General features: G+C 41.1%; 1 pseudogene; it reads left to right on the plus strand.

Moving 5' to 3' along the window:
* The window catches only part of LOC132658313 (orofacial cleft 1 candidate gene 1 protein-like), a 42,985-nt pseudogene extending 26,845 nt beyond the window's left edge, over positions 1-16,140 (plus strand).
* The last annotated feature ends 270 nt before the right edge of the window (positions 16,141-16,410 follow it).

Here is a 16,410-nt window from a genome sequence, read left to right on the forward strand (position 1 = left end):
GTGTGTGTGTGTGTGTGTGTTTGTGTGAGTGTGTGTTTTCTTGCAAGTCTGTGCAAAGTGGCAGGATACAGGGCTATCAGTGATCATAACAACAATTACCATTCTTGAGTACATATTCTCTATTAGCCACTATACTAAGTATTTTCTGTGCATTATCTCCTTTAATTTTGTCTTTCCTTAGAGTGGCATATTAGGATATTCAGCTAATGCTATAAAGACCACAATAATAGATACTGAGGTATACTCCTGTACCTTTCTGTGAGTCCCTGAGCTGCTATTCTTAGCCTTGTGGTCCAAGATGACTAGATACCAGCTCCAGGCTCCAAGCACAGGGAGGGGAGGAGGCCGCATACAAGTCATTACCTGTAACATATCTGTGTCTGTCCCTTCTGATGAAATGGGTCACCTGGCCATGCCCAGCTACATGAGAGGCTGGGAAAGTTCTTATTCCAGAGTCACATTTCAAGCTGAAATTGGGGAGGTGGGGGGGGGGTGGTTCTAGAAGGAGAGAGAGCTTCTCTGGTGGCTCAGAGATAAAGAATCTGCCTGCAGTGCAGGAGCCACAGGAGACATGGGTTTGATCCCTGGGCTGGGAAGATCCCCTGGAGGAGAGCATGGCAACCCACTCCAGTATCCTTACCCGGAGAATCCCATGGACAGAGGAGCCTGATGGGCTACAGTCCATGGATGGCAAAGAATCAGGCACGACTGAAGTGACTTAGCACGCACACGCAGAAGGAGCAAATGTGCGTGGGAGCCCACTAGCAGAATCTACACCAGGTGTGTTTTATGATTGTCCTCTTTTGGTAGATGAGAAAATCAAAGTCGTAACTAAAGTAAGACAGAGGATACACGGTAGAGTGAGCTATCTAAACCGAGCCCTGTTTGACTGTGGCTCACTTGCCTCGCCGACTCTTACAGAGCCTCTCTCTTCTTTATTGGAGATGTCATGGCTTAGAGGGAGGCCCTATCAGGGTTTGTCTAGACACGTCGCTAACATATTCAGAAGAGAGACTCTAGAGCTGGGTCTGACATTCAAGATCAGCAGCCTCCTAGTCTGGCAGAGAAAATGCGGGCAAGGATGGTCAACAGTCAGGAATGAGAAGGGAAGCTTCATCTGGCATCTTATTCATCTACAGACTCTGAAGATAAACTTCTTCAGACCAGAGGCATTTTTTATTTAATATTTAAAAAATATTTATTTACTTATTTGGCTGCATTGGGTCTTAGGTGCAGCATGCAGTATCTTTTGTTGCAGCGGGCACGCAGGCTTTCTAGTTGTGGCATGAGGGCTTAGAAGTTGTGGCCTGTGAGCTTAGTTGCCTATCCAGGGATCAAAACTGCATCTCTTTCATTGGAAGGCAGCTTGTTACCCACTGGACCACCAGTTTAGTTCAGTTCAGTTCAGTCGTTCTGTTGTGTCCGACTCTTTGCAACCCCATGGACCGCAGCACGCCAGGCCTCCCTGTCCATCACCAACTCCCGGAGTTTACCAAGACTCATGTCCATATGATGCCATCCAACCATCTCATCCTCTGTCGTCCCCTTCTCCTCCCTCCCTCAATCTTTACCAGCCTCAGGGTCTTTTCCAATGAGTCAGCTCTTCACATCAGGTGGCCAAATTATTGGAGTTTCAGCTTCAACATCAGTCCTTCCAATGAACACTCAGGACTGATCTCCTTTCAGATGGACTGCTTAGATCTTCTTGCAGTCCAAGGGACTTTCAAGCGTCTTCTCCAACACCACAGTTCAAAAGCATCAATTCTTTGGTGCTCAGCTTTCTTTATAGTCCAACTCTCACATCCATACATGACTGCTAGAAAAACTATAGCCTTGACTAGACAGACTTTTGTTGGAAAAGTAATGTCTCTGCTTTTTAATATGCTGTCTAGGTTAGTTTTAACTTTCCTTCCAAGGAGTAAGCGTCTTTTAATTTCATGGCTTCAGTCACCATCAGCAGTGATTTTGGAGCCTAAAAAAATAGAGTCTGACACTGTTTCCACTGTTCCCCCATCTATTTCCCATGAAGTGATGGGACCAGATGCCATGATCTTCGTTTTCTGAATGTTTGAGCTTTAAGCCAATTTTTTCACTCTCCTCTTTCAGTTTCATCAAGAGGCTCTTTAGTTCTTCACTTTCTGCCCTAAGGGTGGTGTCATCTGCATATCTGAGGCTATTGATATCTCTCCTGGCAATCTTGATTCCAGCTTGTGCTTCATCCAGCCCACCAGGGAAGTCCCCTAAAGGCATTTTTTAAGATTTCTGGTTCCCTTGATGGGAAATTAGTCTTACGCAGCTAGAAGGGATTCCCAAATGGCTCAGTGGTAAAGAATCTGCCTGCCAAAGCAGGAGATGCAGGAGGTGCACATTTGATCCCTGGGTTGAGAAGATCTGGAGTAGGAACTGGCAACCCACTCCAGGATGCTTGCTTGGAAAATCGCATGGACAGAGGAGCCTGGTGGATTAAAATTCACTGGGTTGCAATGAGTTGCACATGAGTGGGCATGCATGCACACACACATATGGAGCTAGGATGTTGCACAGCTGGGTCTCGAGGAGAAAAATGTGTGCCCAGCACCCAGATGGAGGCTTTCTTTATAAACTTCTATTCAGCAGAGATGTTCTGATTTCATCAAGGGGAATTCCTATCCTCTGTGGGCTCAGGAGCCTGGATATTTTGAGGTAGAGTACCACGTGATGACTTGGCTGTTGGGAGCTCAATAAAATGAGTCATGGAGAATAATTACAGTTGTGGAAGATCAGGGGTTGGTGAGAGAAGGTAAGTTGAGGTCTGTGGCAAGGGTGACATCGGCGTGAAAGTAACCACAGGCAAGTGATCTGCAATAGAAATATATTGTGAGTCATGGATACCATTTTACATTTTCTAACAGCATTCACTAACGTAATTAAAAAAAAAACAAGTGAATAGACTTTAACAATACATTTTATTTCAACCAGTACCTACAAATATTATTTCAAATAATATATACATACAAATATTGTTTATACAAATATTATAAACCATGTAAAACTTAAAGCTATATTTTACCATTTTGGGGTATGAAGCCTTTGAAATCTGTGTATGTATTTGTACCGATAGCAAGTCTTAATGTGGCCCGGCCTCATTTCAGGTGTGTGATCAGCATATGTGGCTGGTGGCTGTGATATTGAGCAAAGCGATGAAACCCAGTTAGAGCTCTAAGTCCAGCCGCTCAAGTTTGTGTGGGAGAATTTGAGGAAATCTTAGAGAATCTGAACTCCCCAGCCTCCAAAAACACTACATGACCAATATTGACCAATAATACAATACTTCCAACACTGTCTCAGCTGTTCTTGTCATTTCTAATATCATTTCTCTGATGTAAATAAAAGTTTGGATATAAACAGTATTCCTGGAGATAGATTGAGTAAGTTCTCCTATGAACCAGAAATTAGTAAATGGAGAGGGAGAGCATTTTGTAACTTAAAATGAGATGAGAGTAGAAGGAGCTTCAGATAGAAAAGCCAGGAATGATTTATTATCCTGACAAAACCAGCCAGACATGGACATAGGTCAGGGTCACACCACCTCCATTCTGGAGCATAATCAACATGAAAAAATTGATCTGATGCATTTCTACCCAAATCCACCCTGCTCACCTGCCTTTGAAAGAGCCTCCAAAAAAATTCAATTGAAAATGAGATGTGCAGCTTTATGGTCTGTGAACAAGGAAGAATATTTGAAATACTTGAATTTAGAAACTGCTAGGTATCATAGCACAGAATGTTTCTTGTTAATACAATATAAAAGAACATTTATATCATTTGCCAATGTGATGACTTAAGTAAAATAGTAGCTATGTGTTTTCCCCACAAGACTATTACAACGAGCACAAATTCTCATCCTATAATATCAGATACTGATACATTTCCATGTTTTGCTCTTTTTTAAAAAAACAAAAGCAATAGTAAATAATGGCAGCATACCAATACTACTTTACTTATACAAATTATCTCATAGAAATGTAGAATAGTTAGATAGATAATGATTTAAATTATGAAGGAAATGCCTAATAGAGAGATTTTCTATCAATAAACTTTGGATCAAAAAGAATTCAGGGACTTCTTTGGCAGTCCAGCGTTAAGACTGTACTCCCACTGCTGGGGGCACATGGGTTCAATCCCTAGCTGGGGAACAAAGATCCCACATGCCATACAGTGTGGCAAAAAAAAAAAAAAAGACTTCAAACTTGTGAGAGATTGAGCTGCATGTGTGTGTTCAGTCATGTCTAAGTCTTTGTGACCCCATGGACTGTAGCCCGCCAGGCTCCTGTGTCCATGGGATTTTTCAGGCAAGAATACTGGAGTGGGTTGCGTTTCCTCCTCCAGGGGATCTTCCTGACCCAGGGATCCGTCTCTCTTGTGTCTCCTGCATTGGCAGGCAGATTCTTTATCAACTGCGCCACCTGGGAATATAGGAGAAAGGTGATTTAAGTAAAAACACACTGATCTTTAAGAACAAGCAAAATGGAGACTACTGAGTCGTCTGATTCGATGATCACTTGGAGGGTACCCTCCAATTTCCCCTGAACACTCCGATGCTGAAGCATCTTTAGGAGCTTATTCATCTAAAGGGTCTCGAGGGAGAAGGGCAGTGAGCTGAGGAGATGATGCCGTGCATTGGCATCAGCCGTTTTACAAGGTGTGAAGGAGAAAAAGCGGACCAAAACCCTCATCCTGCCTGCAGCTGCCTCTGCTCCCCGTTTCTGAAGGGAGTCTTCCCGGCTCTGTTCATGACCTTCCTCCCGTTCTTACTGCCTTTAATTTGTAAGTGGATGCTTGGAGAAAACATTCAGACACTTCTTTCATAAATTTCTGGAGGAATAACACACATCTGATCATTTTTGACCACATGTCCTATGCTCTGTCTCACCTGCAAACCACACGCTTTGTGTGTGCAAGCCACTTCTCTGATTTCAGCTCATCCACTTCACTCACTGCCAGCCATGGCCTGGCCTGGTGATGGTTAACCTGATGAAGAAGCAAAATTCAGAATGACAGCCCTTGAGAAGGGAGAGTGGCAGAGAACCCACTGCTGTGTAGAATTTCAGAAGACAGAGGAGTTGGCTTAGGTTCTAAACATAACAAGGGCTTGAGGGTTGGGTACATCGAAAGGCATACTTAATAATCTAAATCTATACCATGGTGTCACTAAGAAGCAGTGAATGACTGAATTCTAAAGGACAATAAAATGAAACCTGCCATAAATGTGAGAAGGAGCCAGGGAAAGACTTTTTTAAGTAAGAAGAAATAAGAAGGAATTATAGAAATGCATAGTAAAACCGTTCAAATGATGGTGAGTGATTTAACTGCACTTGGGAAGCTTGTTCCTTTCCATCTCTAATTTTCACTGAGGTCACTTCAAGTGTTCTTTTCATCCTTGCTTCACTCACCCAAGGTCCTCGGGGAGCGCATTTGATGGATCAAGCTCAGGTCACTCGCCAGGCCCCTGGCTTTGTTGCAGGTCGGGGAAGTGGGTTCTGCCAGCCCTTCCTGGCTTCTGTCGTTGGAGACAGGAATCTGGAGTTAGTGAACCAGCAAGACTATACTCACTGGGAACTAGGAAATTGTGATGCTATTAGAGAGAGGAAATGGATGCAGGACAGCAAGACAAGTCAACCAGACTCCCATCAGATAAATGTCCCTACGGTTCCTCAGTCTTGGATTATTTCCTGATCATATCTATTGGCCACAACATCAGTACAGTTAAAACATTGGAGTGGTATATGTGTGATTAGTGGGGTATAAATTTACATACTATTTTTCCTGCACATGTGTGCGTATATATACATATATATAGGTATATGTGTGTGTATATACATATATATGTGTGTGTGTGTGTGTGTATATATATATCGCTTCACTCGGGTACAACTCTTTGCAGTGCTATGGACTATAGCCCGCCAGGCTCCTCTGTTCATGGGATTCTCCAGGCAAGAATACTAGAGTGGGTTGTCAAGCCCTCCTTCAGGGGATCTTCCCCACCCAGTGACTGAACCTGTGTCTCTCACACTGGCAGGCAGATTCTTTACCACTGAGCCATGGAGGGGCCATATATATATATATATATATATATATATATATATACCAAAATACTTTACATATTTTTCCATTTCCTCTTCCTCACTTACTGAAAAGCATATTGATCAAGCATACTGAAAAGCATATTTGCCAAGTGCTAAGCTAAATAACAGAGATGCAAAGGTGAACTCAACAGACATGAACGTTCTCTATGTCATGAAATGTGTTACATAAGCAAAGTCACATTGAGGGCAACTCTTGAGATTTTAGTTGAGTCATCTGGATTAACCTGGCACTCTCAAACAAGCAGTAGTTTCTCATACAAGATTTTTATATCGATTTCAAGATGGTTTAAATCTAATAATCCATTACATTGATTGCTTTCATATTGAAGTATACCACAGTGAGATGAAAAATGTTACTACTGAATGAACCCTTCAGTACAGTATATGAGTCATCATAGATGCAGGGGGAACAGATAATTATTAAATGAATGAAGGCACAATCAGAAATACTCAGTTCAGTTCAGTTGCTCAGTCGTGTCCAACTCTTTGCAGCCCTGTGGACTGCAGCACACCAGGCTTCCCTGTCCATCACCAACTTCTGCAGCTTGTTCAAATCATGTCCATTGAGTCAGTGATGCCATCCAACCATCTCATCCTCTGTTGTGCTCTTCTCCTCCTATCTTCAATCTTTCCCAACAGAAACATTAGGGGGCGATTAACGTCTAATATCAGGTCCTTCCTAATTTGAAAGGTAATATTCTAAACTGTGTACATTAATTTATGGATATGCAGGGTAAGGGCTTCCTTGGTGGCTCAATGGTAAAGAATCTGCCACCAAGCAGTAAACATGGGTTCGATCCTGGGTTGGGAAGATCCCTGGGTTGGGAAGATCCCTTGGAGAAGGAAACGGCAACCCACTCCAGTATTCTTGCTTGGAAAATTCCGTGGACAGAGAAGCCTGGTGGGCTGCAGTCCCTAGGGTCGCAAGAGTTGGACACAACTTACTGACTAAACAACAGCAACAAGTGAATGTTGCCAGGCTTCAACTAGAAAAAAAAAATGGTTACTTTGATATTAGTTTTGTAGGAGTTTTAAATATGCATAAGAAACGATATATTTATACTTAACCTTTGAATTGTCATTATTACTTAAGTAATGGAAAGATCTTCCTGTTTAGAAGTGAGGTGCCTGGGGACCCGCTTTAACTCTGAGGATTCGAGGTCCGGAGGAGCACAAGGTGCATGAATGCCTTGGGGTCCTGTCGGTTGAGCCCTGCAGCAATTATGTACTCTGCGGCACTCCAGTGGTTTGAAAGTGAAAATGCCTGGTAATTTACCACAAGGGAGGGCCTTAGGGGAAGAAGAATATGGCTCAATTAATTAGTACTTGTTAGCAAACTTCAACTATTACCCTATTTAGATTTTCAAATCACTGATATCTCAAATACCCACAAGATTTGGAAAAGAAGTAAGAATAAGCAGTAGAAAAAGATAATTTGTCCAACAGGGCAGCGGCTTTTGAAAACCATGTGAGCAGCAGATCCACCTTCACAGGTTAGCCTTTCTATAAACGAGAAGAAGAAAATGGTATCAATTTGCCTTTTTTCACTCCATGGTTAAAAACTCATGGCTTTCAGTTCGAGTTTCTGGTTAAGATGAATACTCGTGATGACCACTTAGGGATTCCTAAGAAAATTTAAGAAAAACTAATTTGAGAGTTATTTGGAGCTTTATTATGGGTGTTGGTTTCCTACTTACTCATTATATCTCCTAAATGTCTATTGTTGGCATTTTAAAAAATTTATGATTTGTAGTGTTTTTTCAAGGTATTGTTCAAATACTTTGAAAATTATTGTCTTTGTTGTGAAAGCTTTTCAGTCAAATCTCTCATGCATTCATGGTATGGAAACATTGGCTTCAAACACTATTTACACAAAATATATTAATAATTATTTTAAATAATTTTAGCTCACATCCTCCCTTATTTTTGTTCTAATTACTTTGACTAAGGTTTCTAAGAGACTATTAAATAATAATGTGGGAAACCTGGGTTCTATTCCTGGGTTGGGAAGATCCCCTGGAGTAGGACATGGCAACCCACTCCAGTATTCTTGTCTGGAGAATCCCCATGGACCGAGGAGACTGGCAAGCTACAGTCCATGGGGTCGCAAAGAGTCAGACACAACTGAGCAACTAAGCATGAATATTGATACTGGACATTCAAGTCATAGTTTGAGTTTCCTTCCTTTGTTTTTTTTTTTTTTTGGTTTGGGTTTTGTTGTAGTTTTGTTTTGATACTTAGTATAATGAAGACTGATTTAAGATAACGATTTTTATCCTCTCTCTGGTGGCTCAGAGGGTAGAGTCTGACTGCAATTCAGGATACACAGAAGACACAGTTTTGATCCCTGGGTCAGGAAGACACCCTGGAGAAGGGAATGGCAACCGCTCCAGTATTGTTGCCTGGAGAATCCCACAGACAGAGGAGCCTGGAGGGATACGGTCCATAGGGTCACATAGAGTCAGACATGACTGAGTGATGAACACTTTCACTTTTTTCATAATGAAGACTTTGATTTAAGATAATTTTTATAATCTTAAAAAGTAGCTTTGTATCTTTAGTTGCCATTAATTTAAAAAATGTTTGTAAATTAATCTTATAAAAATAGTATTTGGGTGAATTTAGTAAAGTAGGTGGTAAAGAATCTGCCTAGATTTCAGGAGACTCCAGTTCAATTCCTGGGTGGGGAATACCCACTGGAGAAGGATAGGCTACCCACTCCAGTAGTCTTGGGCTTCCCTGGTGGCTCAGATGGTAAAGAATCAGCCTACAATGTGGGAAATCTGGGTTCCATCCCTGGGTTGGGAAGATCCCCTGGAGAAGGGAACAGCTACCCACTCTAGTGTTCTGGTCTGGAGAATTCCATGGACAGAGGAGCTTGGCAGGCCACACAGTCCATCCAGTTGCAAAGAGTTGGACATGACTGAGAGACTTTCACTTTCAGCAGGATAGGGTATGTTTGAGTTTGATATAGTTCTCACTAATCTGCCTTACAACCTCCTGACGTCTATATTTCTGTTTCATACATACATATAAATTCCTTGATCATTTAAATCTGAAGACTTGGTATTAGATTTTCAAAGTGGGGAAAATATAAAAGCTTCCTTAAATTTATTTATAAAATTCACGGGAATCAAATTTAATTATAAAGCTCTAGGCTTCATGCTTTTGAAAGGTATAATGCTGAAGAGACTATTCTAGTTTGGAAAATTTTGGTGCACGGCTGTAATCACAGAATGTAGTGTGTTTAGTTATTTAGTTTGCATGCAGGCCTTGTGTTTATTTAACTTACAGTATATTGTAGAAAGCATCAAGACTGGTGATAAAAAGCTGAGCTGAAGCAGGTGGATTCACAGGAAAAGGACAAGCATGGAATCAATAAACTTCTCTAGAAATGGATAGATGCAGTCACATCTTCTCCCCCTGGAGGTAATGGGGCCGATTCAAAAGGAAGTGGTTGCCTTGTTGAGTCAAGGCGCTTCCTTGATTCACAGAAATCTCCCTCTGGTGGGCAATTCCATTTTCACTCTTATGAGCCCCCAAGGAGCTGCAGGGGAGCACGCTGGAGAATTCCCAGACCAAAGTTCACATTGGGTGTAATTGAAGTGAAAGCCCTGATTACATTCTGTGCTGCTCTGAGTTAAAGGATAGGAGAACCTGCCGTGTGGAAGGGCAAGGCAGGCACATGTGTTTTCCTCTCTCAAAAAGAGCCCTAACTGAGGCTGATTAGACACATCTAATAGCTAATTTAGGAAGCTGGAAACAAAGAAAGAGTATCGAGAGTGTAAACAAAGCTAGTTTACTAACTTACGAGTTTTATGTATCACACCCGATTGCTTCAGTGTAGAACCATAGATCCGTGTATTTATGTAACTGTAGGTTGTTCACATGAATGTCACAAACAGTTAAATATCAGCCATGTTACAGCCTATTGTTATATGTATGTTGCTAGATGCCCTACTTTGAATTTCTCAGTGGGTCTGTTAATTTTCCTGTGAGATGATTTTAGACATATCCAAAAGCGTATTCTGAATGATTAGGGCACTTTTAGGAATTTATCTTATTTAAAAACCTACCTTCTGGTAATATCTGAAACCATCTCACTTTATAAAGTCTTGACATATCCAATGAAGCACAAGCAGAGGAACTAGTGATAAGCCTGTTGTTTCCAAAGTTCTAGCAGGTTCCGTGTGCTGTACCATCTTAAACTCTGCCTACTCTATTTCAGTTATTGGCTTATCAGGGCAAGAAATAACAATGCAAGGAAGAATTATTTTAATATTTAATAATTTCTGCTGCTTAGTCTATAAGTTGTATCTGACTCTTTGTGACCCCCATGGAGTGTAGCCCTTCAGGCTCCTCTGTGCCAGGCAAGAATACTGGGGTGGGTTGCCATTTCCTTCTCCAGGGATCTTCCTGATCCAGGGATAAAACCTGATTCTCCCACGTCTCTTGTATTGGCAGACACATTCTTTACTGCTGAGCTATGAGGGAAGCCGCTAATATTTAATAATAGTAGGTTCTTATTTGATTCATAAGCTGATTTATGTTGTAGCAAAAAATGGCCAAATAGTATTAAACTATACATAATAAATTGTAAATATTACATTATCACTTCATTATCTCATACTTGAGAACATAGTGATTTGATCCTGGACATCCGTCTTCATTTGAAACAAAGATATATGCAAGAGAGGCAGCCTCCAACACTTCTTGGGGTACAAATCATCGTTATCTAGTTCTATTTCCCCTCCATGTATTATCACCTAATACACTATAAAATATACATATCCATTTGCTTTTATTCTTCCACTCACAGACTGTAAGCTCTGTGAGGGGAGAGGTTTTTGAATGTTTGTCTTACTGATATAGTCATATAATAAGCACACAGTAACCCCCTCCAGTATTCTTGCCTGGAGAAGCACCATGGACAGAAGAGCCTGGGGGGCTACAGTCCATGCGGTCCCAAAGAGTCGGACACGACTGAGTGACTAAGCACACACACACACACACACACACACACGTACTTTGAATAATTGAATGGATATGAAACATTCTATCATCATGAAGTGACACTGTAGAACTTAATAATAATTTGAACAAAACCATCAGTTAAGAACCCAGTTCTGGGACGACTGAGCAAGTTTGGATTCCATTACCTACTTTTCTGTGTCGGAACTTTGGGAGGCAGAGAATAATCAGGGAGCATCCACTAACCACACGTGCTTCTCATGTCTTTATGCTTTTGTGTCTTTTTTTCCTCTGATATGCTTCTCCTTCCAGAACAAATTCCTTTCCCCTGTGTTTTCGATATGGCTAACTCCTAATTGCAACTTTTTTTTTAAACAGACGATGTTTTTATTTAGACTGGGATACTGAAAAGAGGTGGGCAGTCATCCTTTGCCTGGGTGGTGGTGGACATGATGATATATTTTTTGTTTTGTAATTTTTGTTTACTTTTCATTTCATACTGGAGTATAGCCAGTGAACAACGGTTTGCTCATTTCAGGTGGGTGGCAAAGCGACTCAACTGTGCATATATATGTGTCCATTCTCCCTTAAACTCCCCTTCCATACAAGCTAAGCAGAGTTCCAGGTGCTATACAGTAGGTCCCTGTTGGTTATCCATTACTTCAAGTAGTAATTTCTCCAGGAAATCTTTGAACTCTCCAATATGGGTTGGACGCTCCTGTCATGCACTCCAACAGAACCCTGTCCTTTACACACTATTAAACCACATTGGATTGAATGCAGACTTCCTTCATACTCAGCTGGGCAAGATCCTCATTTCTCAACAGACAACAGGGCTGTAAATGGTTTGAGAACCTGTGTGTATGCGTGCTAGGTCACTTTAATTGTGTCCGGCCCTATGGACCGTAGCTTGCCAGGCTCCTCTGTCCATGGGATTCTCCAGGCAAGAATACTGGAGTGGGTTGCCGTGGTCTCCTCCAGCAGATCTTCCCAATGCAGGGATCGAACCAGCATCACTTATGTCTCCTGCATTGGCAGCTGGGCTCTTTACCCCTGGGGCCACCTGGGAAGCCCATTTGAGAAACTAGAGACTCAGTTTCTCCAAATTTTTGACTTAAGAATAATTTAGGTTTATTTATTCTCCAGGGACTTGATCCACTTACCGCTACTTATTAATTAATCATTTCAATAGACAGAAAATTGGAGTTTTATATTGAACTGGGGGTGGGGGGGTTTCCAGAGTGTGGGTGCCCGTAGTTGCCTGTTGCTGCCATGGCAAATATCATGAGGAATACAACACCATTTTCACTTTAACAGAGATGAATTATTTTGCCAGTATATGAAAGAGTATGCTTAGAGTATCACAGTGCTTTGTGTAAAGGGGGAAAATGCAACAATTACGGTGAATTGGGTAGAATAGCTGTGTTATTGCAGAACATAAGACTTTGATTACACACTGCCAAGATTCATATCAGCCTAGTGGTTGTTGACAGATAAAGTAACAAAAATGAAACCCATTTATTATTTTTTTTCTTTATTGAGACCTCAAGGTAAAGTGGATTTTCAGTTCTTGTAGTTACTACGCTGATAGAACAGAGACTGACAGCCAAAATGTGCCAGTCCAGAAATATAAATTAAGCCTAGGTTCATATCAGGATTCCATTCAGTCTTGGAAAAGGACCTGCTGTAGGGATTAGTTTTGATCCTAAAATAAATAGATTGTGCAGTTCCACAGTATACTTGGTCTGTATTAACCCTTTCCTGTGAGCAATACTTTTAATTTTTTTTTTTTTGCTTTCAGTTGACAAAGCTTTATTTTGCAGTGTTTGACACAAGTTATCATCCGAGTAGGTTACCTTTTGGTGAATGTAAATTACTAGCAACAGGATGATACCCATTTCAGTCTGCAGAAAGTGTGAAAGTAGATTCAGAAAATTGATAGCAGAACTTTTACTGTATTACAAATTCGTGTTTCTGGCTGCAGTTTCGTTATCCACCTAAGGACAAAAGTTAAGTGGGAAACGTGAAGTGAGAATTTTTGGTGTGTGCTGTTGAGATCGTGGATGTGTCTTGAGTACAATTTCAGGCTGCAGCATTTGCACCTTCCTTCCTGTTACTCAAGCCCTCCTGTTTCTTCTTCGCACTGGTCCCTGCTCTCTCCCTCTTTTCCTTTCTTCCTTCCCTCATGCCTGCATTCTTCCTCTCTCTTTCTCCTTTCTTTTTATGCAACTAGCAATGCGAAAATTTTGCTATAGTTTCTCTCAAGACGATACTAAGTTGCCTATGAAATTCCGGATCCAATGACATGATATAAGTCGTGAACTATATATAAAAGTGGGTAAACAGAGGCATCGGCGAACTCTGAACACCATGATAATCCAGTGGTTTCATTTCTTGAGTATGTCCTAAAAATAATTTTGATTACGTTTTCAAATTATTCTTCTAAAGTCTGCATTTAAAAATTTTCTCATTAACTTTTTAGCAACAGACAGATAGCATGAACTTGTTTCTTGAATTACCTTTCCTGACCTTTTGCCAGATGATAATTACAAAAAAAGGAAAGCCTGGAAGACTTGTAAAAAAAATTAAGCTTATCAAGTAGCTAAAATGGCCCTTCTGTACTGGTGTCGATTTCAAAATTAACATTTTGGTTCATGTGCTTCTAATAATCACTGACCCTTACTTCATGTACTTTCCACAGGAAATGAATACAGCAGAAATTACTTTGACCCACTGATGGATGAGGAAATAAACCCAAGGCAGTGTGGGATGGAGGTCAGCCAAGAGGGTGAGCTAGAATTAAGTATGTAATTTTTGTGTCAGAATATTCTTCCCCATTCATGAAAATGAGGTGACAAAGATCACACATGCAGTTCCATTTAGATTTTTGCAGCTTACAATTTAAATGGGAAGTTTTAAACACTAACGACGTGATGGGCAGCGAAGGTAATTTCTGATCAAGGACAGCAAGCTGGTAACCTAGAGGAAGTGGGAACTGGCTTTCATGTGACGCTGCTGTACGCAGTTTGCTGCCTTTCCAGGGCCCATGTCGTGTATATGAGGAGCCTTATCACTTTACAAGTGCCGACTCAGCCCTTCACATTTCAAGGGAGCATTCCTCAATAAACTTCATCTAGCGTGTGAGATTTCCATACCCAGGGACTAGTGGCTTTCTTTAGCGGAAGCCATGGGGCCACCATTTAAGTTTTGAACTACAAAGGTGTAGGGTAAGATGATTTCTTCTTCTTGCACCTTGATTCTAGCTGTGGTTGTAAAATAACAATTTAGAATTGCTCATTATGTGCCCCCCGCCCTGCATATTTGGTAGTTTACGAAGCGTTTTAGCCATGACGATTAGTAATTTCTTTGTAATTACATTCGTGTTTCTATGAATTAGCTGAAGAGAAATTTATCTTAAATATGTTGTTTTAGCATCCATACAAGTTGATAAGGGTCTTCTCAGGCGGCGCAGTGGAAAAGAATCGGTCTGCCAGGGCAGGAGACACAGGAGATGGGGGTTCGATCCCTGGGTCTGGAAGATTCCAGGAGGAGGAAAATGGCAACCCACTCCAGTATTCTTGCCTGGAAAATCCTGTAGACAGAGGAGCCTGGTGGGCTACTAGTCCACGGGGTCCCAGAGAGTTGGACATGTCTTAGCACACTCAACCATGCCACAAGTTGATAATAGAATTCTCTGTGATCAGTTGGTGAAGTTGTTTCATGAGGTTATTGAGCTCATGACAGTGACAAATAGTACTCAGAGCCATTTGCAGCCCCAAAGGTCATTTTTCACCATGGGGCTCCAGATGTTGTACCTGCCTTCTAGGGGAAGGGGAACATGTTTGAGGTATGCTCTACTTCAGTGACTAAGGTGGTCATTCAGCTTGGCGTAATGTTTATGTTCGGTTCTATCCAGTGGTAGGACATCCGCATAATGACCCTTTAATCCTCTTCTAAGAACCATGTTTTTATACTACTATTATTTTTAGTAATGACATGACCTTGTTTCTTTATGCTTGTAAAAGAATAAAATAGTTCTTGAATTCGCTATTATACCACAAGAGCATATATAAAAGAATCTAAGACCACCTAAGTTTACTGTTTCTTCTATGCATGTAGAACAAAAATATGGCATCTTGGGAGTAGCTAATGTAAACCAGTTGCTCACTTTGATATAATGCTTATAAATTCTACTACATGATTTGACAAACCATAATGGCCTATTCTGATTCTTGTGTAATAGATGTCAAAATCTATTGAATATGAGATCCCTTTTATTGCAGAAGTTATATTATAAATGCCCTGCAAAGTGTATTTTAAAATCATTGTTCCAATTATCATTGATTTGCAAGGTATTTTTTAGACAAAGGCAGCATATTCAATAGAATTTTGAGTCTATGACCTATAAAATAACTAGATAGCCTTGATGATTAATAATTTTTTTTGTAATCACACTTACACATCTATAAATTAGCCGATCTGAAAGTTATCATAAATATGCTCTTTTAGCACCCACGTGTGTGTTAGTCACTCAGTCGTGTCCGACTCTTTGCAATCCCAAGGACTGCAGCCCGCCAGGCTCCGCTGTCCATGGGGATTCTCCAGGCAAGAATGCTGGAGTGGGTTGCCATGCTCTTCTCCAGGGGATCTTCCTGGCCCAGGGTTCAAACCAAAGTCTCCTGCATCTCCTGCACTGCAGGCAGATTATTTTACTGCTGAGCCACTGGGGGAAGCCATTATAGGGACACTTGTGAAGATAAAGTGACAAAGAGCAAGTGGAGCTCATGGGATCTTCTTGTGGTAAACAGATGAGAGCACCGTGGAGGGGACTTTGAGTTCTGAAGACCCGGCGAGTTCCAGAAAGAGTCTTGAACACTGCAAAAAGGATAGTGAAGCCATCTCTGCCGACAGTGAGGAGATTGAAAGAAACACTCAGGAAAACGTAATTCTGCCAGGAAGTTCTTCATTGGAACAGGTCAGCACTGAAATCTAAATCAAGAAATGTAGAATAACTCACTTTTTGAAGTGACGAGTTGAAATATCAGTCCTGCGCGTCGTCTCCTGGTGTTAGTTACTAATGCACCACTTCCTGACTTGCTCCACGACTTTCTGAGTCTTTCCCTCTGTCTTTCATAATACATTTTATCACACAGAGCTTACACTATCCTATCAATATCAATCCAAGCCCTTGCACAATTTAGTTTCACTTCACTTTTTAAAATTTCATGTTAGAGAGATCATTTCTAGCATGTGATGAAGTATCTGTAAGAAAACCTGAAACCAGCATAAACTTACTTGGATAAAATGAAGAACT

Source organism: Ovis aries, chromosome 20, assembly GCF_016772045.2.
Source record: "Ovis aries strain OAR_USU_Benz2616 breed Rambouillet chromosome 20, ARS-UI_Ramb_v3.0, whole genome shotgun sequence".
NCBI lineage: Eukaryota > Metazoa > Chordata > Mammalia > Artiodactyla > Bovidae > Ovis > Ovis aries.